The sequence below is a fragment of the Salmo salar genome, chromosome ssa18 (genome assembly GCF_905237065.1).
Source record: "Salmo salar chromosome ssa18, Ssal_v3.1, whole genome shotgun sequence".
Taxonomy (NCBI): domain Eukaryota; kingdom Metazoa; phylum Chordata; class Actinopteri; order Salmoniformes; family Salmonidae; genus Salmo; species Salmo salar.
The window spans coordinates 26,519,888-26,546,363 of record NC_059459.1 but is presented as its reverse complement, the minus strand read 5'-3'; the positions used below and the strand labels follow the sequence as shown (position 1 = coordinate 26,546,363).

Here is a 26,476-nt window from a genome sequence, read left to right as displayed (position 1 = left end):
TCCAGTGCCCAATATCAACCTTCTCTCTAAGAGCGCTTTTAGATTGGAACCAGTTTGAAGAGACCTACATTTAACTTGAATCTATTTACCTTTTGATCATTTTACAGATCATGGTAATGTCATGCTGTTTTCAGAACACTGAGGGAATTCCATATGGGACAGTAATTCTGATCAAGTTTGTTTAAACAACTCTAAATTCACATTTTTAAACTGCAAGTGTTGTATAGTTCAGCGGTCCTGTCTTTTCTCTAGCTTAATATCTCTATCGTTCTGTGTCTGTGACAAATAGAAAGGGGGGAAAAGACTCGGCAAGTCTGCCCACGGCTCAGAAATCCTCTCAGTTTAACCACGGAACGCATCAAAGAAATGCTCTCAAAACCTGTCCTGTGTCATCTGACTAATTGTGATAGTAAAAATGCACAGTAAACCCTATGTTTAGTTTTTTACAAGCACCGTCATGTTTTCTGTTGAATACAGAAATGGGTCAAATGATCTGTTTACTGCAAGAGTCGTTTATTCGATTTGGAAACAAGTTCACACTTAACAAACACAGTGAAAATTGTTGACATAAATCATTGCTTGTCTTTTAAATGTATAATTTTTTATGAATCACAACAAATTGCATTCTATGAAAAACTTAAGTATTTGTTATTTTTGCTAAAGGCCTCAAAGTTCTTGTTAGGCCTCAACTTTTCTGAGTGTTTATTAGTATGTCAAAAGTTAACAAAATCTGCATCAGTTAAGACATGTAATTGTGTAATAAACTGTAGTAGCTCATTAATATTGTAACCTATTTGTGATAGACTTGTTTTTATATAAATAAATCTAGAAGTCATTCTGAAACTATGATAGATGGGTTGATAATATTACATATTGTATGCTTCGGGGAAATCTGCCTTATGAAATGTTCTTTCACAACCCACTCTGTTTCCCACTCAGTTTCCAGAATCTTTAACCTTTTCAGCAACAACAAATGCCTATCAAAAAAACAAGTGCAATATATTTTTAGGCTCTATTTCTTTGTCCCCAGAGACATGTATTATTGATGGAAGTTATTGTTTTACTAAAGAATGCATGGTAATCTAAAGTATACCTCAACCATGCAAACGTAGACTTAGTTAATTACAAATGAGTTTAAGACGATAGTTGTACATTTCTAATACATTTTTGCTTGCTTTAGCCAGTATTTAAGTATGACAAAGTTTATGAAGCGTATTTCCTGTTTCGCACTGGTACAGCGTGGTTAAGTGTAATATTTTGTACTTTGTTGGTTTCCAATAATATTTAGATGACTCCATAGTATAATTTAATTGTACATAGTTGAATGTTTTCTGTATTAGTTGGATGTACTTAGTTTTAGAATCTGGACTACCTGCTTTCATGACCATAAAGAGGGCCCATTACAGATTACTTGTGTTATTTCTTGTTATCGTTAATGAAGTGTATACAGTATTTATCCTGTATTGTTGTGATGGCTGTCACTTTGCTGTACAGTATAATGTGAGTGAGTTTGTTTCAAAGCTCAGAGACCTGTAACTCGTTTCACCTGTCCATGCCTCTTTAGCTCCTCAGGTTTCTACTAGTCAGCGTGTGGTTATTTCTGTGTGAGTATTGCTCTTCAAGTCCTTTATCCACTTATCATTTGGTAGCCCAACTGTAACATTTTGCAATTCAAAACAGAAATCTTTCCTATTTGCATACATATAACCTCTTGATTAAGCTTGATGCTGTGCTGTCCTGTATGTTATCCTGTATGTTGTCCTGTATGTTGTCCTGTATGTTGTCCTGTATGTTGTCCTGTGTGTTGTCCTGTATGTTGTCCTGTATGTTGTCCTGTGTGTTGTCCTGTGTGTTGTCCTGTATGTTGTCCTGTATGTTGTCCTGTGTGTTGTCCTGTATGTTGTCCTGTATGTTGTCCTGTATGTTGTCCTGTATGTTGTCCTGTGTGTGGGAATGTGTTTTTCTTCAAATGGACACTGGCCATTTGTATCTGTTGTCTATAGTTTTGATGGGGATATGACATCTAAGTCTCATATTGGAAATCCTTGTAAAACATGGGCCTGATGTAATATGCCCTATGTATCTCAACAGACACAGGGCATGGCTAATCAATGTGTGTGTGTATATTTTAGGATTTGTTATATGCTTTGTTAAAAAGAAAAGGAAAGTTGAAAGTAGAAACATTACAAGATTTGGACTTGTTCTATAGCTGTTCTGAACCAGCATGCAGATATTAGCCTCTCACTTCCTGTTTGAAGCTGTTTTGTTTACCATTGCATGTGCTATTTTTAAATGGCTTAGGCATATAGCTTATTCAAACATTTTCTTGGTTTCATTTGTTGTTTTTCCTCGTTGTTCACTCTTGGAGTATACTATCAATCTAAAAATGATACATTGTGACCCTGTTAATTAATAGAATCTGACCACTACCCAGGGACCTTCAGCATATATTTTGTTCTTTGTCAGTTGAAACAGAATTAAATGTGTGTGTTCTCATAGTCTGTGTGTATTCACATATACCTATATTTAGATGACTGTCTACCTGAATTGTTTTGTAAAAAGATCTCTGTCACTACTTTATCCTCATTCTGGCATGTATTTTATTCTTACCCGTGCAATGGTTTCTCTCTGACACACACCCAACTCTGACACACACACCTTCTTGCCTTTGTGCTGTTATCTGTGCCCAATAATGTTTGTACCATGTTTTGTGCTGCTACCATGTTGTGCTGCTGCCATGTTGTCTTGCTACCATGTTGTTGTCATGTGGTGTTGCTACCATGCTGTGTTGTCATGTGTTGCTGCCTTGCTATGTTGTTGTCTTAGGTCTCTCTTTATGTAGTGTTGTCTCTCTTGTCGCGATGTGTGTTTTGTCCTAGATTTTTATTTTTAATCCCAGCCCCCGTCCCCGCAGGAGGCCTTTTCCCTTTTGGTAGGCCGTCATTGTAAATAAGAATAAGGTTACTGCCTAGTTAAATAAAGGTTAAATAACATTTAACGAAATACTCCCAGACTGCCTTAGCCATGTAATTCACACCTTAAATTCAGCTCCACAAAGGTATTGACTATCAGCCAACTGCCTTTGTCTCTGAATAACTCCAATAGCACTTTGTGATCGGTAAACACAGACATGGGGCTAATTGTAGTTTCCGTCCTCTCCTTTTAGTGTCTGTTTACAACATGTGTGGGAGAAAGAAAGGAGGAGAAGAGGAGAGAAGTGGCGGAACGGTCACTCTCTCATGCGTATGAATTAACTATACCTGTTGATGATGAACGAAGACCTGAAACCTCAAAGAGAAACGTTCAGATCACACATCTCTTGTCCTTCCCAGCGTGTGATAAATGCCTGCTAGTTTAGTCAACCTCCTGCTTGCCCCCGCAAAGCCATTCTCAGTTGGCCAGCCACACGTAGGAGACGTTCAGACAATATACTGTACAGGAGATGTTTACTAATCACCCCACAAACCGTCCCAACCACATAATGGATGGATCCACGCCTGGGTTCTTCCCCTCTTTTTATTTGAGATTAATTCACTAAAGTGGGTCACATCCATTAAGTAGCCGTGGATGATCAATAGCTGTTTATCCATGACAGAGTGGACAAAGCGCAGGCTGCCATGATCTCTAAGCCTGGGTGCTGATGTCAATGCTGTGCTCCTATGCCTTGTCTCATTCACCACATCTGTCTGTGATGCAAGACTGAGAGAACACATACGCTACAAAGATGGGACAGTGACCTTGTTATGGAGTATTTCTTCTGTCTGTAGTTCTGTTCTGGAAACAGGGTCACAACAGTTCTTAGTCACTATCCTGTGCATTCAACACCATAAAATTGTCATTGGGCAGAAAGGGGTCTGTGAAAAACGTCAAAGGGGGAAATGTCATATGTCCATTTCAGGCAGTAAAACACTGTTAGAGTGCTTGTTTTTCAGGGTATATTATGAGAAGCGTGTGGGAGTGCATGCAGATCTTTCTTTGTGGTGCATCTTTTCTAGTAGCTTAGCTGGTAATTCTCAGAACAATTTAACTCATGCACACTTTGTTGTTGTGATGGTGCTTTAGATGAAAACACTGTCTGTTTATCCATTGTGATGAAGAGAGGGAGTTGAGGTGTGTAGAAGTCATCTGATCAGAGTGTGGTTTGCTTTTATTGTTGTGGGCGGTTTTCTCGTCATTTGATCAGTGATATAGACTCGAAAGATGAGTGAATCACATCGAAAAATCTCTCTCTCTCTCTCTCTCTCTCTCTCTCTCTCTCTCTTTCTCTCAATTCAATTCAATTCAAGGGGCTTTATTGGCATGGGAAACATATGTAAACATTGCCAAAGCAAGTGAAGTAGATAATATACAAAAGTGAAATAAACAATAAAAATGAACAGTAAACATTACACTCACAGAAGTTCCAAAAGAATAAAGACATTACAGATGTGATATTATGTATATATACAGTGTTGTAATGATGTACAAATGGTTAAAGTACAAAAGGGAAAATAAATAAACATAAATATGGGTTGTATTTACAATGGTGTTTGTTCTTGACTGGTTGCCCTTTTCTTGTGACAACAGGTCACAAATCTTGCTGCTGTGATGGCACACTGTGGTATTTCACCCAGTAGATGTGGGAGTTTATCAAAATCGGGTTTGTTTTCAAATTCTTTGTAGATCTGTGTAAGCTGAGTAAATATGTGTCTCTAATATGGTCATACATTGGGCAGGAGGTTAGGAAGTGCAGTTCAGTTTCCACTTAATTTTGTGGGCAGTGTGCACATAGCCTGTGTTCTCTTGAGAGCCAGGTCTGCCTACGGCGGCCTTTGTCAATAGCAAGGCTATGCTCACTAAGTCTGTACATAGTCAAAGCTTTACTTAAGTTTGGGTCAGTCACAGTGGTCAGGTAATCTGCAACTCTCTGTTTAGGGCCAAATAGCATTCTAGTTTGCTCAGTTCTTTTGTTAATTCTTTCCAATGTATCAAGTAATTATCTTTTTGTTTTCTCATGATTTGATTGGGTCTAATTGTGTTGCTGTCCTGGGGCTCTGTGGGGTGTGTTTGTGTTTGTGAACAGAGCCCCAGGACCAGCTTGTTTAGGGGAGTCTTCTCCAGGTTCATCTCTCTGTAGGTGATGGCTTTGTTATGGAAGGTTTGGGAATCGCTTCCTTTTCAGTGGTTGTAGAATTTAACGTCTCTTTTCTGGATTTTGATAATTAACGGGTATCGGCCTAATTCTGCTCTGCATGGATTATTTGGTGTTTTTCATTGTACACGGATGGTATTTTTGCAGAATTCTGCATGCAGAGTCTCAATTTGGTGTTTGACCCATTTTGTGAATTCTTGGTTGGTGAGAGGACCCCAGACCTCACAACCATAAACCAAACCATAAGTTCTATAACTAATTCAAGTATTTTCAGCCAGATCCTAATTGGTATGTCGAATTTTATGTTCCTTTTGATGACATAGAATGCCCTTCTTGCCTTGTCTCTCAGATCGTTCACAGCTTTGTGGAAGCTTTGTGTGCTCTAGGGCAACGGTGTCTAAATGAAATTTGTATTTGTGGTCTTGGCGACTGGAACGTTTTTGGAACACCATTATTTTGGTCTTACTGAGATTTACTGTCAGGGCCCAGCTCTGGCAGAATCTGTGCAGAAGATCTAGGTGCTGCTGTAGGCCCTCCTTGGTTGGAGATCATCAGCAAACAGTAGACATTTGACTTCAGATTCTAGTAGGGTGAGGTGCAGACTTTTCTAGTGCCCTCGCCAATTTGTTGATATATATGTTGAAGAGGGTGGGGCTTAAGCTGCATCCCGGTCTCACCCCACGGCCCTGTGTGAAGAAATGTGTGTTTTTTTCCTTGTTTTAACCGCACATTTGTTGTTTGTGTACATGGGTTTTACAATGTCGTATGTTTTTCTCCCAATACCACTTTCCATCAATTTGCCAAATTGAGTCGTAGGCTTTTTGAAATAAAAAAAGCATGAGAAGACTTTGCTTTTGTTTTGTTTTGTTTGTTTGTCAATTAGGGTGTGCAGGGTGAATACGTGGTCTGTCGTACAATAATTTGGTAAAAAGCCAATTTGACATTTCCTTAGTACATTATTTTCACTGAGGAAATGTACGAGTCTGCTGTTAATGATAATGCAGAGGATTTTCCCAAGGTTGCTGTTGACGCATATCCCACAGTAGTTATTGGGGTCAAATTTGTCTCCACTTTTGTAGTTTGGGGTGATCAGTCCTTGGTTCCAAATTTTGGGGAAGATGCCAGAGCTAAGGATGATGTTAAAGAGTTTTAGTATAGACAATTGGAATTTGTTGTCTGTATATTTGATCATTTCATTGAGGATACCATCAACACCACAGGCCTTTTTGGGTTGGAGGGTTTTTATGTTGTCCTGTAGTTCATTCAAGGTAATTGGAGAATCCAGTGGGTTCTGGTAGTCTCTAATAGTTGATTCTAAGATTTGTATTTGATCATGTATAGGTTTTTGTTCTTTGTTATATAGTCAAAAAGATTGGAGAGGTGGTTTACCCATTCATCTCCATTTTGGATGGATAATTCTTCGTGTTGTTGTTTGTTTAGTGTTTTCCAATTTTCCCAGAAGTGGTTAGAGTCTATGGATTCTTCAATTACATTGAGCTGATTTCTGATGTGCTGTTCCTTCTTTATCCATAGTGTATTTCTGTATTGTTTTAGTGATTCACCATAGTGAAGGCATAGACTCAGGTTTTCTGGGTCTCTATGTTTTTGGTTGGACAGGTTTCTCAATTTATTTCTTAGATTTTTGCATTCTTCATCAAACCATTTGTCATTGTTGTTCATTTTCTTCGGTTTTCTATTTGAGATTTTTAGATTTGAGAGGGAAGCTGAGAGGTCAAATATACTGTTAAGATTTTCTACTGCCAAGTTTACACCTTCACTATTACAGTGGAACGTTTTGTCCAGAAGTTGTCTAAAAGGGATTGAATTTGTTGTTGCCTAACTGTTTTTTGGTAGGTTTCCACTCTACATTCCTTCCATCTATAGCATTTCTTAATCTTACTCAGTTCCTTTAGCTTTGATGCCTCATGATTGAGTATTCCTCTGTTCAAGTAGACTGTGATTTTGCTGTGGTCTGATAGGGGTGTCAGTGGGCTGACTGTGAACGCTCTGAGAGACTCTGGGTTGAGGTCAGTGATAAAGTAGTCTGCAGTACTACTGCCAAGAGATGAGCTATAGGTGTACCTACCATAGGAGTCCCCTCAAAGCCTACCATTGACTATGTACTGTAGGTCTGATCTGAGGGGGCCTAAATGGGGTGTGGGCATGGTTGACTTGGGGGGGGGGTGTTGATTGGTTGCAGTGGGGGTGTGTATGTGGCTGGTGGTGTTGTGGTCTGGATGTAGATCCTCTCGGCGTGGGTCCTCTTTGTGTAGGTCCAGGGGGGATTACTTTTTGTAATCCGTTATTGATTTTCATGTAATTAAAAAATGTATGTTTTACTCAAGTAGATTGTCATGTCCTTTTTCTATGAAAGCCAGACGTTCTAATGACTTAATTCAGTGCAGAAAATCCTGTCGTCGCCCCTGATCTTGAACCAGTTAATACAGCAGTGTTAACAGTAGGCCTGTAACCTGCTAAATGATGAGATGCACTGTATCAAGCAGAAAGACAAAGCTCCCAAGACACTATTTAGTCTTTTTGGTATAGACTGCATAATAAATAATTCACAGCACTTTCTCTGCCCTTAGGAATGTGGTCATAAAGAATGACTGCCCTTGTGAAAAATGTCCCTTGTATACAAAGCCCTCTTTCCATGGCAGGATGATAAACAGCTAACTGAAAACACCTTCAAAACTCGAATCGTCTTTGTTCTAATTGTTGCAGTGCGTGGAGACATGGCGTTTTGTAAATTTACGTTTTTTAATTTAATTTAAAAAATTACATTTTCTGAGACATTTTAAGGCCTCTTTAATCATAATGTCCACCTGCGATGTGTTCAGGTGACCTGAGAAATGTGTCTTGCATTAGAGAGCCTGTTGTCGTCGGCTGGGGTGACATGGCAGTGAATGGGACTGCTCTCTGCTCTCTATGACAGAAACTAAGTAATGCTGCAATTTTAACTTTGGGGCGGCCATTTTAAGTCGGTCTATGTTGGACTTGACATTTTTGTTGTGTCCTGCAGCATCTTTCTGGAGGCTTTGCAATGAACACAGGACAGCAACACTTTGTATGTATTTTCCTCTGTCTTGAAGGGAAGGTTTCACGGACATACTGTAGATAAGCCTATTCCTTGACTAAATTGTACTTCAATCCAGAGCAGACCACTGAAAATATGGTTTCATGAACATGATTTAAATACTCTCCCACTCACTGACTAGTCCTCACTCTACTAAATTAGAACTATTCTGTCTAATCTATGACTTTGAAACGAACCAAAAATGTCTGGATGTGTAAATATATTTTACTACTTTGAGTAGTGTGTTTTGTGGCACAGTGAATAGTCTTCTCAAGTTTCATCCTCATATACAGGGCCTTCCTGCAAACAACCTCTGATTAGTCACGGTCGACCCTCACAGTCCAGGTACAACAAGAGCACCCAATCACAGCTCCTCCTCTGACCAGTGTGTCAAACAAAGTCAAAGTACATTTTAAACCAACAGGAGATTCTCTTTGGGATGGGAATCCATGTTTTTTTACTTCAAATCATAGGTTGAATTTTGGGATGTTAAACATTTTCCCATACAGTGAGAAGAAAGCTGACATTACATCAAAACACATACCTAATTGTCATGGAAATGAGTTATTATCCAGATCAGCAATACAATTCAATATTTTGAAAAGATGAATAAGACATTTTTTTATTAAGATTCAGGCAAATGTTGATACTTTAAGAAAGGTTGAGCTTTGCGTTTAATCTGCGTTTTTTACTCAATTCTCTGTTTGCACATGTTTACAATACTTGACTGAGGACTTATTGTGTAAGAATGTTATTGTGAACCACTAATCTAACTATGGGTTAGGGAAGTCCTGTGGGAACGGGGGTGGGCGTGAAATGTTTGTCTTGTTCAGTCTTGTTGCTTATTTCTTTGGATCACAAAAAAAGACTTGACTGAGGATGTGGGTTTTCAGACAACTTTCTGTCAATAGCTAATAAGAGCTTGGTGAGTGAGACTAGGTTGCTTGGGGGTAAGAAATAACACCCTGTGGTTTATGAGCAAGGAAAATCCATCCAAAAACAGAGATGAGAAACAGAGGTTAGAAGCAGAGATGAGAAACAGAGGTTAGAAACAGAGATTACGAACAGAGGATCATAACAATACACACCACTTAAACTTGCATTTTAGTTTACTATGGTGTGATGCATATAATATTTGATAGAATCTAGGGAAATTATATACATTATTTCCTGCTAAATGTAAGGCATGATTTATTTATCTAAATATTATTGTTTGGTAATGGCAATTTAAGTAGAGAATGGGAAATTGTAATGATATGTTTTGGCAAGAGTGGTGTGTTGAAGTAACGCCTCGATTGAAGCGAGATCAAAACATGTTACACATCAATGATAACAAATCACATTCTTGCATGAAACGAACATTTACATTTACATTTACATTTTAGTCATTTAGCAGACGCTCTTATCCAGAGCGACTTACAGTAGTGAATGCATACATTTCATACATTTTATTTCATTTCATGCATATTTTTTTTTGTACTAGAGCATCATAAACATCATAAAGCTTTTGTATAAGATAATGATAGCAAAGGTTTGTTTGTCTGTTTACTGTCATTTTCTGCCCCTGGATACAATGTGTCTATCTATTTATTAGCCCTCTTTCTCTGTTCCACTTTAGATTTCGTTGGATGAGACGGATGTGTCATGAGGCCGAGGTGAGATGAACTACTGTTTGAAATGTGAGGACGCTTAGACAGACTTCACAGTTAGATCACACTAGTTAGATAACACCAGATCACACTAGTTAGATCACACCATCTTTCTCATAGTGTACCTTGGCAGGTGGTAACCCAATGATTTAGTTTGAACTATACTACTTATATGTACATTTGACTTTTCATGTTTTGAAGCTGCAAATGAATCTCTATCTATAAGGATGTTATATCATTAATTGACAAAGGCATTTTGGTTTAGAGAAATATTTGATTGAAAGGATCCACTCAGAGGACCCCCAAAGCATTGAAATCAAATATAACTTTTTTTAAACACATTCCCTGCCTTACTGTCATAGACTGTTCTCTCTGGTGTACTGATGCACCAAGTCTGGAACCAACAGAACCCTGAACAGCTTCTACCCCCAAGCCATAAGACTGCTAAATAGTTAGTCCAGGTAGTTATCGGTTAACTATTTAACTATCTGTATTGACCCTTTTTGCACTGGCTCCTTTGTCTCATCACATACGCTGCTGCTACTGGTAATTATCTATCCTGTTGTCTAGTCACTTTATCCCGACCTATAAGTACATATATACCTCAATTACCTCGTACCCCTGCATATCGACTCAGTACTGGTACCCTGCGTATATAGCCGAGTTATCATTACTCATTCCTGGTGTTATAATTTTTCTATTATTCCTCGTTTTTTCCCCTCTGCATTTTTGGGAAGGGCCTGTAAGTGTTTCCCTGATAGTCTACACATGTTGCTTACAAAGTATGTGACAAATAAAAATTGATTTGATTTGACTGTAATATGATGTACTGCATGTCTTTGTTAGTGTGGTTTGGGATTTCCTGTGTGAGCCTGCTATGTGGCTCTCCTCACCTCGTCCTCTCACTCTGGGGGCCCTGTCAATAGCCATATTCCGTTTCCATTTCCTCCCTCTAGAACACCAGGCAACCCATTACTCTACTGTTAAAGCAGGATGGACTTTTTGGGATAAAGCACCTCATAGCTCCCAAGTGATGACATGGATCTGTTAGATGGCTCTAAAGCTGTTTCTGCAGACTATTGGCTTTAAAAAGGCCTGAGGCTCAAATACTAGGAGACTACCTTTTAATGACTAGTCAAGAGACGGAGGGAAATAGCTGGACGCAGGAGTTCACGGTAAGCTGGGTTCATGTTGCTGGTTTTTCCTAGTTGCAGTTTTGATTCCTGGGTTGTTGAGGTCGATTTGTTGAAGTTGACTCCTTGATGTCTCAAAATGGTTCTGTTCTAACTGTTCTAACATAACAACAATAAATGATTTTATACTGAGGATGTTTTCTGACTTAAGTTTTTGGTTTTATATGGATAATTATAAATGTTTGAAATAATTGAAGAACCATAACTTCACCCTGATGTGCCAAAAGGCCAAATAAATGTTTCTCATAAATAGTGTCTCAATGCTAAAGTCTTCTGTAGTTGACACGGAAACGCTCTTGACTTTGAGCTCAGTTCTCAAATGCAGAATGATTAGTGAGTCCATTTCCACTCAAATCACCCAAAATAAACACTAGCTTCCAATGAAGACACTGTAATTTTGTGTCACGAGCTGCGCAATGGGGTGTGTTTAAGGTCATGAAGGTAAGGGGGGTATCTGGGGGCATGCTTATGAACAGGGTTAGTCTGATTCAGGGTGATTTAAAAAGGGTGCTGAACGTGATTGTGACAGGTTCAGACAACAGTAGTTGGGGTCATGGACAGGGGTTCCCCAGGGGGGGAGGTTGGAACATACACTGCTGTAGTAGAATGAGTAGTTGTCTATGTATCCCAGGCTATAAATGGGATACAGCAGTGCAGAGTGAGTGTTATGGGGCGCCTGGTAATGCCAGACTCCTCTACAGTTTGTCTGTGATATGATGCTGAAGACAGCCATATACAAAACACTTACAGCTATCATCAGGTATTACTGAGGTTTTATAGCCCAAGTTAATTCTGATTAGGACTGTTTTATGGCTCATTTGTGTCATAACATGTTTCATTGTTTATGGCCAAAGTCCTGAATTCAATCAATACTGGTTTATTGGGTAAGGCAATACAACATTATTACGTAGGATTTGGGGTGGCATGGGTCAGGCTTCAGAATATTAGTCAATCTGTGTGAGGTTTTAGACAGAACATACCCAGGATGCACCTGGCTCCACACATAACGTCACAGAGAGTGAGGAACAAGCCCAATAAAGCGCTGTGCGGTTGTCTTATTCAGGTCTTGTTCATTTTGATTCAATTGGGATGCTCCTATAAAGCTTTTTAAACCAATGTTTCTCATGTTTAGTGGATCTGGTATTAGATGCTATATAGTGTTATGTTATAATAGGGAATTCAATAGAATGTATTACTGTATTTTGTAACTCATTATATATTATGGTCATGAAGAAAATGCTATTTGTCAAGACAATGTATCTCTGACATAACACTGTTGTCTTTTTACATGACCTTGTTACATCTGTCTGTGTTCCCTTTAACAACTCTGGTGACTCAGCGAAAATACAGGAAGTTGTGTTACTTCCATAGTTATGTACTGTATGTCTCTGAGATTTCGGTCCAGCTTGGTTTATATTCCCATTGCTCCCTCTCCTTGCAATGAACACCCACCAAATCAACAGCTCTTATCAGTTAACTGCTTTCTTAGCTATATTAATTGACCTTTTTTTTAAATAAATCAATAAACTATATTACATGTAATAAAAGAGAGGTGTTATTATGTCCAATGCTTGTCGACAGCAGCCTGTCAAGGTCAACAGAGTGGAGAATGTGTCTAGAGCAACACAGACCTGCAGGAGCCAGGGCACACGTGATGCACATCGGATGAATATCTGTTTACACGCCACTGAAAGCCGCCACACAAAGGCTGGAGTGACTCATGGTAACCAGAGACACAAGCTGTGCTACTAGCTCCTCTCCTGTTGTTAGGCTCACTCAGGGCCACTACTGTTAAGGTACACAGTTGCAATTGGGAGTAATAGCACTAAGATGGCACTAACTCATTTAGTACCTATTTATGTGAGCATGTATGTACTGCGTGTGCCTGTTACAGCATATAGCTGTGTGTGCATGTTTGTATCTGTTTAATTCGTCACTATATTCCTGACTGAAAGACTGACTACATCCCCATAATAGGACCCCCCGCCCAAACACAATCCAACCACACCGCCACTCATTTAATGTTCTGTGGTGAGGTCATCACTCCAAGATGGCTGTCTGCCTTTTGTTCCTTCATGTCCGAACTGGCTACAGTTACAGGCAGATAGAGTGAGCGTCTGAACAGTTTCTGTCTGGCTCTCGTGAGGGTGCTCAGTAGGGCCTCAGGGTTCTGGCTCTACAATGTACAGACAAGGATACGCCCAGACATGTTGAGCAGTCAGTAGCTCACTCCCCCCACCCGGTTTACTGCTCTGTCCAGTGCAATATAAACACATCCTTGTTGCAATCTGAGCCAGCTGCTGTTCAGCTATAATGCAGTGTCTTAGTGAAACGTCTGTACTGTATAGCTTGCTACTTAAAGTCAGCACACTGATTCTTCATTCAACCCCTTATTTTACATTTGAGTCATTTAGCAGAAGCTCTTATCCACAGTAAATTTTGAATAAGAGCCTTGCTCAAGGGCACATTGATAGATTTTTAACCTAGTCAGGGATTTGAACCAGCGACCTTTTGGTTACTGGCCAAACTCTCTTAACCTCTAGGCTACCTGCCTTCCATTATCATAACCTAATGACACAGTCCCCCACCCCAATCAACAGGCATCCTACTGTGTAGAAACCTGCAACTATTCTGTTACAGAATTTAGGCTACATTCAATCTCTGGCTTGTTTAGACTCACTATTACCCACTATTGGCCTCTTGTACATAATTCAGTGTTACTTCAACACCTTCCCTTCACCCCTGTGCCCCTCCAACCCCCCCCTCTAACACTGACACGGCCCCTAACACTTACACCAGTCAATTACCCTGACATTTCTCACAAAAACGTCCCCTTTCTACCACATTTCAAAAAGGTTTCTCTTAAAGGAGCATAACTTTTTTTGTGTGTGAGACAAAATTAGAATTGAAGGTGTAACTGGCAGGAAGTGAAAGAAAAGGGAGATACTAACAGGACTGTTGGACAACTACTTTATTCTCAGCACCGTACCAATAAAATGATGATCCTTCTTCGAACCCAGCTTATATCCCTGCAATAAACACTTTATACCCAATGTGATAATATGAGTCTGTTCAAAACTGTTTGGTTCCTGCTTGCCTAGGACAACTACATAGCAGCGAATGCAGCTGTGGCCTCTTCCCCACAACTGATGACTCATCATAAATCCACCATTAGAACTCTGGGTGTTAAAACAGATGCTGTCCACTGATTACTTCTGCTTGACAACAAGTGCTTTGCCAGTGAGGTATATCACACAGAGGCTTTATCATTGAACTTGGGACCAAACTCGGATTAAAAAGCAGATTTGAACCATGCTGAGTGTTAGGAGCACATAGTCTCATATGGGTGTCTGGGGAGTTCAACCTGATCAGAACTCTGGTGTTGGTTCCCTTGTTTGGATAAACTGTTACAGATGTAGGATCTTAATTTGATCACCCTGGTGCAGGACATCTTTCCTGAAATGCAGATTTTTTTTTGTAGCATATTTGAGGTTTAAAAGGGCATCTGAAGTTTGTAATTTCAACTTTGACATCTCAGACTTGATTTTCCCTTACGAAAAATTTATCAACCCCTACAAAAACGTCTATTCATTATAATTCACATAATTTCCTCTTGCTGAAGGATTATTTTCCTGCTGTAGCAAACTGGCTAAAATTAAGATCCTACATCTGAAGATGGTCTAGTCATGTGACAGGGATGTGACTGTGAGCTGGGTTGGGTTGTCAGGACTGGGGTTGTGATAGTTAGATTCAAGGGTGGTGTAATTCTCTCTCTCATTGGATAAGAAAAATAAGCAGGGTACTGTAATCCTCAGCTGAAAAAGACAGTCAGTAGTTTGTAACCACTGGAACTAGGGTTGGGCGGTATCCAGATTTTCATACCTTCATACCGTTTCTGTACCACACAGTGGTAAACGGTACTACTAGAAGTGCACACAAGGGGCGCTATTTCAACAACAACAGAATTTGACGCACAAAACAATTCAGGCAACAGGGATCTTGATCCAGGAGGGGATTGAATGTCTCTGTTGTAACCAATAAACTTGATCTTGACATCTAGCCACTTAGCTAGCAAGTTAGGAAACCAAATGCAAAGCTAGAGCCCTGAACTGGATATAATTTATTTGACACATCTTAGATTTCTTATAGTTACACTTAATTTAGTTAGTTATAAGCATTTAGTTAGTTATAAGCAGATATTGGATATCATACCATCAGTATTTCGAAATACCCTGGTATACGGTATGAATGGTGTATGGCCAAGCCTAACTGGAACTTTAAATGGCTACCAGTATGACAATGCTGTTTGCATGGATTGCAGTCCACTTATTAACACCATCCACAGGAGCATTTGCACTACAATCGAATGGAACATGTCTAATTAAATCATTCTTAGTAGTACAGTCTAATATTCTTCAAAAAGCATATGAAGGGTTAGTTACATGTTCTCTCTGGTTAAAAGGAGAAGCTCTGTGTTGCTGAGAGGAGAGGAGGCACGCAACCTCTGTCAACTAGTTTCAGTGACAGGACCTGTTGACTCATGGGAGGACTCTTTCCTGTTCAGGCGGCAGTCATTTTGATTGTGCACTCACAGAGGGAAATGCAGATTCATGTAACAAAAGAAACTCATGTAACACATCTTGTGTTAGGAAATACTTGAACGATTTTTTTTAAAATTTTTTTTTACAGTTTTAACAAGTTGACAAAATTAAATATTACATAAGGCCTACTTCACATCATAAATATGTTTGAAATTATAAGAAAAAACACTGTCTAAGAGCATCATGCAGCGATATGAGTTTGGAGACTTTCATCCCTGAGCTCATCTACAGAAACTAACTACCGCACTCTGATTATATACAGTGCCTTCGGAAAGTATTTAGACCCCTTGCCTTTTTCCACATTTTGTTACATTACAGCCATATTCTAAAATGTATTAAAAAATAATGAAATCCTCAGCAAACTACACACAATACCCCATAATGACGAATCAAAAACAGGTTTTTAGACCTTTTTGTAAAAAACAGAAATACCTTATTTACATAAGTATTCAGACCCATTGCTATGAGACTCGAAATTGAGCTCAGGTGCATCCTGTTTCCATTGAGCATTCTTTGAGATGTTTCTACAAATTGATTGGAGTCCACCTGTGGTAAATTAAATTGATTGGACATGATTTGGAAAGGCACACACCTGTCTATATAAGGTCCCACAGTTGACAGTGAATCTCAGAGCAAAAACCAAGCAATGAGGTCAAAGAAATTGTCCGTAGAGCTCAGAGACAGGATTGTGTCGAGACACAGATTTGGGGAAGGGTACCAAAACATTTCTGCAGCATTGAAGGTCCCCAAGAACACAGTGGCCTCCATCATTCTTAAATAGAAGAAGATTGGAAACACCAAGACTCTTCCTAGAGCTGGCCGCCCGGCCGAACTGAGCAATCGGGGGGGAAGGGCCTTGGTCAGGGAGGTGACCAAGAACCCGATGGTCACTCTGACAGAGCTCCAGAATTCCTCTGTTGAGATGGGAGAACCTTCCAGAAGGACAACTATCTCTGCAGCACTCCACCAATCAGGCCTTTTATAGTAGACTGGCCAGACGGAAGCCACTCCGCAGAAAAATGCACATGACAGCCCGCTTGGGGTTTGCCAAAAGGTGGTGGTGGCAGCATCATGCTGTGGGGACTGAGAGACTAGTCAGGATTGAGGCAAAGATGAATGGAGAAAAGTACAGATAAATCCTTAATGAAAACCTGCTTCAGAGCGCTCAGGACCTCAGACTGGGATGAAGTTTCACCTTCCAACAGGACAACGACCCTAAGCACACAGCCAAGACAACGCAGGAGTGGCTTCCGGACAAGTCTCTGAATGTCCTTGAGTTGCCCAGCCAGAGCCTGGACTTGAACCCGATCGAACATCTCTGGAAAGACCCTAAAAATAGTTGTGCAGCAACGCTCCCCATCCAACCTGACAGAGCTTGAGAGGATCTGCAGAGAAGAATGAGAGAATCTCCCCAAATATAGGTGTGCCGAGCTTGTAGCATCACACCCAAGAAGACTCAAGGCTGTAATCGCTGCCAAAGGTGCTTGAGTCACGATACTATAATACACACCAGAGAGGTTTTACCCTCAGACTCAATGGCCAAATATCTGGATCAAGTCTATGTGTTTACCCTGTGTTGAAACCACTGCCTAGAACTGTTTAATTAGTCAAGCTTACAGTAAGTACATATATCTTTCCTTTTTCTCATTCTATTATAATCTCAGTAAAACAAAGTACTGAGTAAAGGGTCTGAATACTTATGTAAATGTGATATTTCCATTTTTTATTTTTAAGAAATTAGTGAAAATGTAAAAAAAACTGTTTTTGGTTTGTCATTATGGGCTATTGTGTGTAGATTGACAAGGTGCAAAAATTATTTAATCAATTTTAGATTAAGGTTATAACTTAACAAAATGTGGAAAAAGTCAAAGGGTCTGAATACTTTCTGAAGGCACTGTACCTGCATGGAAATAGCCTAGCCAATCACAGGTGAGAAGAGTAGACTGACAGGAAAGATGAGTCACTACAGCAAAAAGAGCTCAAAATGACAAAAGCACAGTGTTCTGAGATACTTCCCATTGGTCAACAAATACGCTAGAGGGATATTAGAATAATAATAATAACTTTATTTGTATACCGCTTGTCAATGCAAGTAACAAAGTGTTTCACATCATAAAATAACGAAATAAAAGTACTTACAAAGAAACAAAGACAGGAGGAAGGAGAATTAATGAGAAGCATCCCAAATGTATTTGTCAAACAAACTGAAACATTAATCTTATCAAAGAAACACCTTCAAATCCCTAACTAACAATTAGTCATCATGCCATGTCTTGATATGAATCAGGGTGTTAATGTGAGAGCTTCCTGACAGGGGGAGGTTGTAAGACATGGTTGTGTGTTAAGAGAGTGAGGCACCATGTTTCATGACTAATATCTTAGGAAAATACTGAAGATTCTAAAACTGACAACTTATAGCCCCGGGGCAGGATAACCCTTGCTCAAGGACAGATTTTTCACGTACTCGGCTCTGGATTTGAACCAGTCAATCAATCAATGAAATTATTTTATAAAGCCCTTTTTACATCAGCAGATGTCACCAAGTGCTATACAGAAACCCAGCCTAAAACCCCAAACAGCAAGATGTAGAAGCGCGGAGGCCAGGAAAAACTCCCTAGAAAGGCAGGAACCTAGGAAGAAGCCTAGAGCGGAACCAGGCTCTGGGGGGTGGCCAGTCCTTTTCTGGCTGTGCCGGGTGGAGATAGAACATGGCCATTAAGGCCAGATTGTTCTTCAAGATGTTCAAACGTTCATAAATGACCAGCAGGGTCATTCAGAGGGTCGAGACAGCAGGTGCGGTAGAGAGAGAGGGCTATAGAGTCAAAAACAGAAGGTCCGGGGACAAGGTAGCACGTCCGGTGAACAGGTCAGGGTTCCATAGCCACAGGCAGAACAGTTGAAACGGGAGCAGCAGCACAACCAGGTGGACTGGGGACAACCAGGTGGACTGGGGACAGCCAGGAGTCATCAGGCCAGGTAGTCCTGAGGCATGGTCCTAGGGCTCAGATCCTCCGGGAGGGGAGGGAAAGGGAGAGAGAGAATTAGAGGGAGCATACTTAAATTCACACAGGACACCAGATAAGACAGGAGAACTACCTCAGATATAACAGACTGACCTTAGCCCCCCGACACATAGACTATTGCACCACAGATACCGGAAGCTGAGACAAGGGGGGGGGGCACTGTGGCCCCGTCCAACGATACAAAATACCAGAATGCATTTTTAGTCCTCATCATTGGACAGAAAAAATACCTGTTGATGCCATGCATTAAGAATCCTGTCAGATAAGGGTTTAGTGATAAAATGTAGCAAGAAGTGGAGGGGCAAGGTTCACAAACCAGTAAGATGGGTGTGAAATTCTCCAGTAAGATGAATGTGAAACTCTCCAGTAACGTGGATGTGAAACTCTCCACTTAGATGGATGTGAAACTCTCCAGTTAGATGGATGTGAAACTCTCCACTTAGATGGATGTGAAACTCTCCACTTAGATGGATGTGAAACTCTCCAGTTAGATGGATGTGAAACTCTCCACTTAGATGGATGTGAAACTCTCCAGTTAGATGGATGTGAAACTCTCCAGTTAGATGGGTATGAAACTCTCCAGTAAGATGGGTGTGAAACTCTCCAGTATTAGGGCCCCTAACATCACCCTTCTACTCTGCTGAAGCTGTTGATAGGGCCTCTCACTCAGCCTCATACCTCTACCTCTGGTGAGAGGAGCTATACAACTGGCTCATTGTAATAGCTGGAATGGAATCAATGGAACAGTATCAAACACATCAAACATATTGAAACCACATGGTTGACTCCGTTCCATAAATTCCATTCCAGCCATTACAATGAGCCCATCTATAGGTCCTCCCACCGGCCTCCTCTGAACCACACCTCTCGGAGGCCAGTTTAACAGTTTAACCCAGTCCCTTGCTTACAGAGTAAGACCAACCCACCCGTGAGTAGGTCTGGGCTCTGACAGGTTAAAGGCATCAGGATGCTTCAGTTCAGAGAAGCATGGGAACGCCTTTACTCTGTAAGCAAAGGACTGTGTTAGATTCATGTCCACACCCTTGCTATCACTCAGACCAGAATGGGGGCATCACTGCTCCCCCGGTTTTCCTACCTACCCTGCTGCTCCCCCTATGGACATTTCCCAACCCCATCAACTGACATTTAACCTGCCCCCACCCCAATGGACATTTACTATTGCGCAGCTGTTAATATGAATATATTATTATTTTATTTCACTTTGTCCTGTGTTGATGGAGCTCTTAGCTCAGTAATTTCACTGTACCCTGTGATTACATCTGCAACCCTGTACAAGTGACTATTAAACTCCCTAATCTAATCTCAACCCTAACCCTAGTTATAAACCTAACCTTAACCCTAATCCTCAGAGATCAAGTCGCACCCTGGCCCCTTTCCTGAAAATAGCTGCTATCAGCGAAAAAAGGGAAGGCAATAAAAGTGCAGGGTGGATGTAACTATTTGTTTGTTCTGGGTCAGTATTACCAGAAACCCATGGTTTCTCTTCCTCATCTCCTGGTATGTGGGGATTCTTCAGCCTGAGTCACTGACACTCATAGCCCTAGGTGTCTCAGGGATGGGCAAGAGTGTTGCTAGAATGTTGCTAGAATTTGAGGACATAGGTGGCTTAGCCCAAAGCCAGTGGGGGTTCTACCAAAAACATTTGGGGCGGCAGCCTCGGAAGCCCACCCCTAACGACGCCGATGAGGATGGGCATAACTTTACAGTTCTTATCTGAATATTGATTTATATAATAAAGTATCTGTTACACAGTGTGTTTTACACTGACGATACATACAAAATACCAGAATGCATTTTTAGTCCTCATCATTGGACAGAAAAAATACCTGTTGATGCCATGCATTAAGAATCCTGTCAGATAAGGGTTTAGTGATAAAATGTAGCAAGAAGTGGAGGGGCAAGGTTCACAAACCAGTAAGATGGGTGTGAAATTCTCCAGTAAGATGAATGTGAAACTCTCCAGTAACGTGGATGTGAAACTCTCCACTTAGATGGATGTGAAACTCTCCAGTTAGATGGATGTGAAACTCTCCACTTAGATGGATGTGAAACTCTCCAGTTAGATGGATGTGAAACTCTCCACTTAGATGGATGTGAAACTCTCCAGTTAGATGGATGTGAAACTCTCCACTTAGATGGATGTGAAACTCTCCAGTAACATGGATGTGAAACTCTCCACTTAGATGGATGTGAAACTCTCCACTTAGATGGGTGTGAAACTCTCCAATTAGATGGATGTGAAACTCTCCAGTTAGATGGATGTGAAACTCTCCAGTAACATGGATGTGACTCTCCACTTAGATGGATGTGAAACTCTCCACTTAGATGGATGTGAAACTCTCCACTTAGATGGATGTGAAACTCTCCAGTTAGATGGGTGTGAAACTCTCCAATTAGATGGATGTGAAACTCTCCAGTTACATGGATGTGAAACTCTCCACTTAGATGGATGTGAAACTCTCCACTTAGATGGATGTGAAACTCTCCAGTTAGATGGATGTGAAACTCTCCACTTAGATGGATGTGAAACTCTCCAGTTAGATGGATGTGAAACTCTCCAGTTAGATGGGTATGAAACTCTCCAGTAAGATGGGTGTGAAACTCTCCAGTATTAGGGCCCCTAACATCACCCTTCTACTCTGCTGAAGCTGTTGATAGGGCCTCTCACTCAGCCTCATACCTCTAACCCCACCAGCGGAGGCTGGTGAGAGGAGCTATACAACTGGCTCATTGTAATAGCTGGAATGGAATCAATGGAACAGTATCAAACACATCAAACATATTGAAACCACATGGTTGACTCCGTTCCATAAATTCCATTCCAGCCATTACAATGAGCCCATCTATAGGTCCTCCCACCGGCCTCCTCTGAACCACACCTCTCGGAGGCCAGTTTAACAGTTTAACCCAGTCCCTTGCTTACAGAGTAAGACCAACCCACCCGTGAGTAGGTCTGGGCTCTGACAGGTTAAAGGCATCAGGATGCTTCAGTTCAGAGAAGCATGGGAACGCCTTTACTCTGTAAGCAAAGGACTGTGTTAGATTCATGTCCACACCCTTGCTATCACTCAGACCAGAATGGGGGCATCACTGCTCCCCCGGTTTTCCTACCTACCCTGCTGCTCCCCGTATGGACATTTCCCAACCCCATCAACTGACATTTAACCTGCCCCCACCCCAAAGGACATTTACTATTGCGCAGCTGTTAATATGAATATATTATTATTTTATTTCACTTTGTCCTGTGTTGATGGAGCTCTTAGCTCAGTAATTTCACTGTACCCTGTGATTACATCTGCAACCCTGTACAAGTGACTATTAAACTCTCTAATCTAATCTCAACCCTAACCCTAGTTATAAACCTAACCTTAACCCTAATCCTCAGAGATCAAGTCGCACCCTGGCCCCTTTCCTGAAAATAGCTGCTATCAGCGAGAAAAGGGAAGGCAATAAAAGTGCAGGGTGGATGTAACTATTTGTTTGTTCTGGGTCAGTATTACCAGAAACCCATGGTTTCTCTTCCTCATCTCCTGGTATGTGGGGATTCTTCAGCCTGAGTCACTGACACTCATAGCCCTAGGTGTCTCAGGGATGGGCAAGAGTGTTGCTAGAATGTTGCTAGAATTTGAGGACATAGGTGGCTTAGCCCAAAGCCAGTGGGGGTTCTACCAAAAACATTTGGGGCGGCAGCCTCGGAAGCCCACCCCTAACGACGCCGATGAGGATGGGCATAACTTTACAGTTCTTATCTGAATATTGATTTATATAATAAAGTATCTGTTACACAGTGTGTTTTACAATATGTGACCCGATTCTGTAAACTAGGTGGCTGGCTGGCTGGCTCCCTAGCTGACATTATTATTTGTTTCCCAGAGCCGTTTACTTTTCTAGTTAGAGCCTAATGTTAGCTAGCTAACATTGGACTTGGTTGGTTAGCCCCCAGCACTGTGGCATTGTTGCCACTTTGTTCATTGTTGTTTAACTAGCTAACGTTAGCAGGCTGGCTCGTTAGCTAACGTTACATGACGTATGTTATCTCAAAGGTTGTTTACCTAGCTAGGTTCATTGTTTACCTAACTAGCTAGCTATATGTCTTAAGCTAAAGTGTACTGTTAGCTAGCTAACGTTAGCTGGCTGGCTGGCTCCCTAGCGGACGTTATTATTCGTTTCCCAGAGATGTTTGCTTTTCTAGTTAGTTGGCACTTTGTTCATTGTTGTTTAACTAGCTAATGTTAGCTGGCTGGCTCGTTAGCTAACGTTACGTGACGTGTGGTCTTAAACGTTGTTTACCTAGCTAGGTTCATTGTTTACCTAGCTAGCTCACTATATGTCTTAAGCTAAAGTGTACTGTTAGCTAGCTAACCTTATTAATCGTTTCCCAGAGCTGTTTGCTTTTCTAGTTAGAGCCTAGTGTTGGTACTTTGTTGTCTCTACTTTTATCCACTGTAAAAAAAAAAACATTCCACATTTTGCTACATAAGACCGAATCCATGTAGTGAGTCACATATGGTCAAGAAATGACAGCGATACAAAGCACATTCCAAATCTCCATGGTTTTGTTTTAGGTTTATTTTAACATCTTGGAACATATGCAGAAACGTACAGTACCAGTCAAAAGTTTGGACACACCTACACATTCAAGAGTTTCCCTTTATTTTTTACTATTTTCTACATTGTAGAAAAATAAAAAATAAACTGAAATATAACATTTACATAAGTATTCAGACCCTTTACTCAGTACTATGTTGAAGCACCTTTGGCAGCAACTACAGCCTTGAGTCTTCTGGGTATGAAGGTACAAGCTTGGCACACCTGTATTTGGGGAGTTTCTCCCATTCTTCTCTGCAGATCCTCTCAAGCTCTGCCAGGTTGGATGGGGAGCGTTGCTCCACAGCTATTTTCAGGTCTCTCCAGAGATGTTAGATCAGGTTCAAGTCTGGGCTCTGGCTGGGCCACTCAAGGACAATCAGAGACTTGTCCCGAAGCCACTCCTGCGTTGTCTTGGCTGTGTGCTTAGGGTCGTTGTCCTGTTGGAAGGTGAACCTCCGCACCAGTCTGAGGTCGTGAGTGCTCTGGAGCAGGTTTTCATCAAGGATCTCTACTGTAATTTGCTCCATTCATCTTCCCCTTGATCGTGACTAGTCATCCAGTTCCCACTGCTGAAAAACATCTCCACAGCCTGATGCTGCCACCACCATGCTTCATCGTAGGGATGGTGCCAGGTTTCCTCCAGACGTGACGCTTGGCATTCAAGTCAAAGAGTTTGATCTTGGTTTCATCAGCACAGATAGTCTTGTTTCTCATGGTCTGAGAGTCTTTAGGTGCCTTTTGGCAAACTCCAAGCGGGCTGTCATGTGCCTTTTACTGAGGAGTGGCTTCCGTCAGGCCACTCTACCATAAAGGCCTGATTGGTGGAGTGCTGCAGAGATAGTTGTCCTTCTGGAAGGTTCTCCCATCTCCAGAGATGGTACCCTTCCCCAGATCTGTGCGTTGACACAATCCTGTCTCGCAGCTCTACAGACAATTCCTTCGACCTCATAGTTTTTTCATGTCCAATCAATTGAATTTACCACAGGTGTACTCCAATCAAGTTGTAGAAACATCTCAAGGATGATCAAAATAAATAGGATGCAGCTGAGCTCAATTTCGAGTCTAATAGCAAAGGGTCTGAATACTTATGTAAATAAGGTATTTTGTATTTTAATAAGTTTGCAAAAAATTCTAAAAACCCGTTTTCATTTTGTCACTATTGTGTGTAGATTGATGAGGGGAAAAAATATTTAATCAATTTTAGAATAAGGCTGTAAAGTAACAAAATGTGCAAAAAGTCAAGGGGTCTGAATACTTTCCGAAGGCACTGTACCTGCTACACTTAGGTAGTAGATCAAGAGTTTAACCTTTTTTAGGATATACCTGATGTGCTTGTCCCAGGTCAGGTCAGCTGACACCATTACACCCAGCAAAAGGAAGGACTCCACACATTCAGCTGGATGGCAGTTTACAGCAACCACTGGTGGAGAGGCCTTGTCAGCAGCCCTTTTAAGCAGATTACCATATTCTTGGTTTTCTCTTCCTTCATGTAGAGGCAGTTGGTTTTTCCCCACTCTGCCACTGCATTGATCACTGCTTGCGTTTGGCCAGGTAGCTTGCCAGGGAGCAACTCTGTGAGTGTAAGTTCATCAGCGTACTTTACAGGGTGGACGCTGCTTGGGTTGTCTAGGTAGCTCTTGATGGTGTGAGTAGAGTGAGTAGGAGCTGGCCATGGTCCATGGTGTTAAATGCTCTTCAAAAGTCTATAAAGGTTACATTAACATCTTGCTTTGGCACTTGGTTTGAGATGTGCTACAACTGTAGGAGATGGAGAAGAGCAGACCCTGTTGACCTGTTCTTAACGAAGACGTGGTGAAGACTTGATGTTATGAGCAGTCTCCTTCTTCAGAATGTCACGTAGCAACCCATTAAATATTTTCCCCATGGAGCTGAGATTTGCCTGTACGGGAGGTGGGGCTTTTTCACTTACGCACAGCACAGACAATGGACTGTTTCCATTGAGAGGGGAAGGAGCTGTGTTCCATACATGAGTTGAAGATCTGGCACAGAACTGGTGCTAGCTCCACACACTATGTTTTCAGGAACAAGCGGGGAATCTTGTCGGGCCCATTCAGTTGCTTCAAACAGGTTTTGATCCAGCCAATGCTGAATCTGCAGGGACAAAGCTATTATTTAGAATAACTTATTTGTTGTAAGGATCGGTTCACCAAAAGTTACTCCTCTTTCTCACATATTTCACTTCAGATCTTCAAGAGGAGTTTTCGATGGGATTTTAGTTGCCTAAGGTAAGAAGTAACATTTGATGTAGATGCACTTCGATTCTGAAACCTTTGGTGTAAGTTACTGCAATAACTACAGAGGTTACACTCTTAGGTTTTAACTAGGATTTAGTGTACTCTATGCAGATTATCAATGTTTCAGTACTTGTTTCTCTGGCAGTGACTCAAGGTCTGGTGAAATATAGCATGAGGGGAATACTGACAGGATAACCACTCATAGTGAATCACTGAGAATCACAAGCTGTTAGCTCAGTCACAGAACACAACTCAGGATTATAGTGAGGAACAACCTATCATTACCGCATGAGGCTAGTGGTACATACACAGTAAATATCCAGTACTGTTTTAATTGTGTTTTATATTTACAGTCGGTCAAATAAAATTGAAATTAAATTCTATTTAGGTGTGTTCTCTCTATTGCGTTATTTCAGTGAACGTGTTCTACTACACTTACAGTATAATTAAATACTCTGTAGTTGTAAGTGTCACTGAGCTCTTGACCACAGGTTTTGGTTTCAGTCAGCTGTATTCATATGAAGTGACCACTTTACACAAAATGGCTCCAAATCTGTAAAGTTCATAGTATCATACAAAACATTGATTTTACTGTATGCTGTAGGACCGTTGAATGCAATGGATACAAAACTGTCTAAAGTAAGTTACCCGTAACTGCATAATCTGTCTGACATCAAAAAGCCTGTAGTGGGGTTGATGTAAATGTGATGCAATCCCTGCAAAGGTTCAACCGAGATGCAGGCCAGAGAAACTGTGCTGCGCACACACACACACACACATCCCGTCTCAGGAGGAAAAGAGAGAAGGGAATGAAACGCAGTTTAATCTTGTGATTATCAAAAGGGACAAGTGATGAGCTCAAAGGAACTGTTCTAAAATTCTGAAATTGTTATGAATACATTTTTGAAAAAGAGAACTTGCGAATGCATGACATAAT

General features: G+C 40.9%; 1 long non-coding RNA gene across 2 annotated transcripts in view; it reads left to right on the top strand.

Moving 5' to 3' along the window:
* Positions 1-26,476, top strand: part of LOC106577107 (uncharacterized) — a 64,820-nt gene that overhangs the window by 22,818 nt on the left and 15,526 nt on the right. For both annotated transcript variants that reach the window (XR_006760350.1, XR_006760351.1), the window contains one exon: positions 9,826-9,862. This is a non-coding gene — a long non-coding RNA (uncharacterized lncRNA). The remainder of the gene's footprint in view (positions 1-9,825; positions 9,863-26,476) is intronic.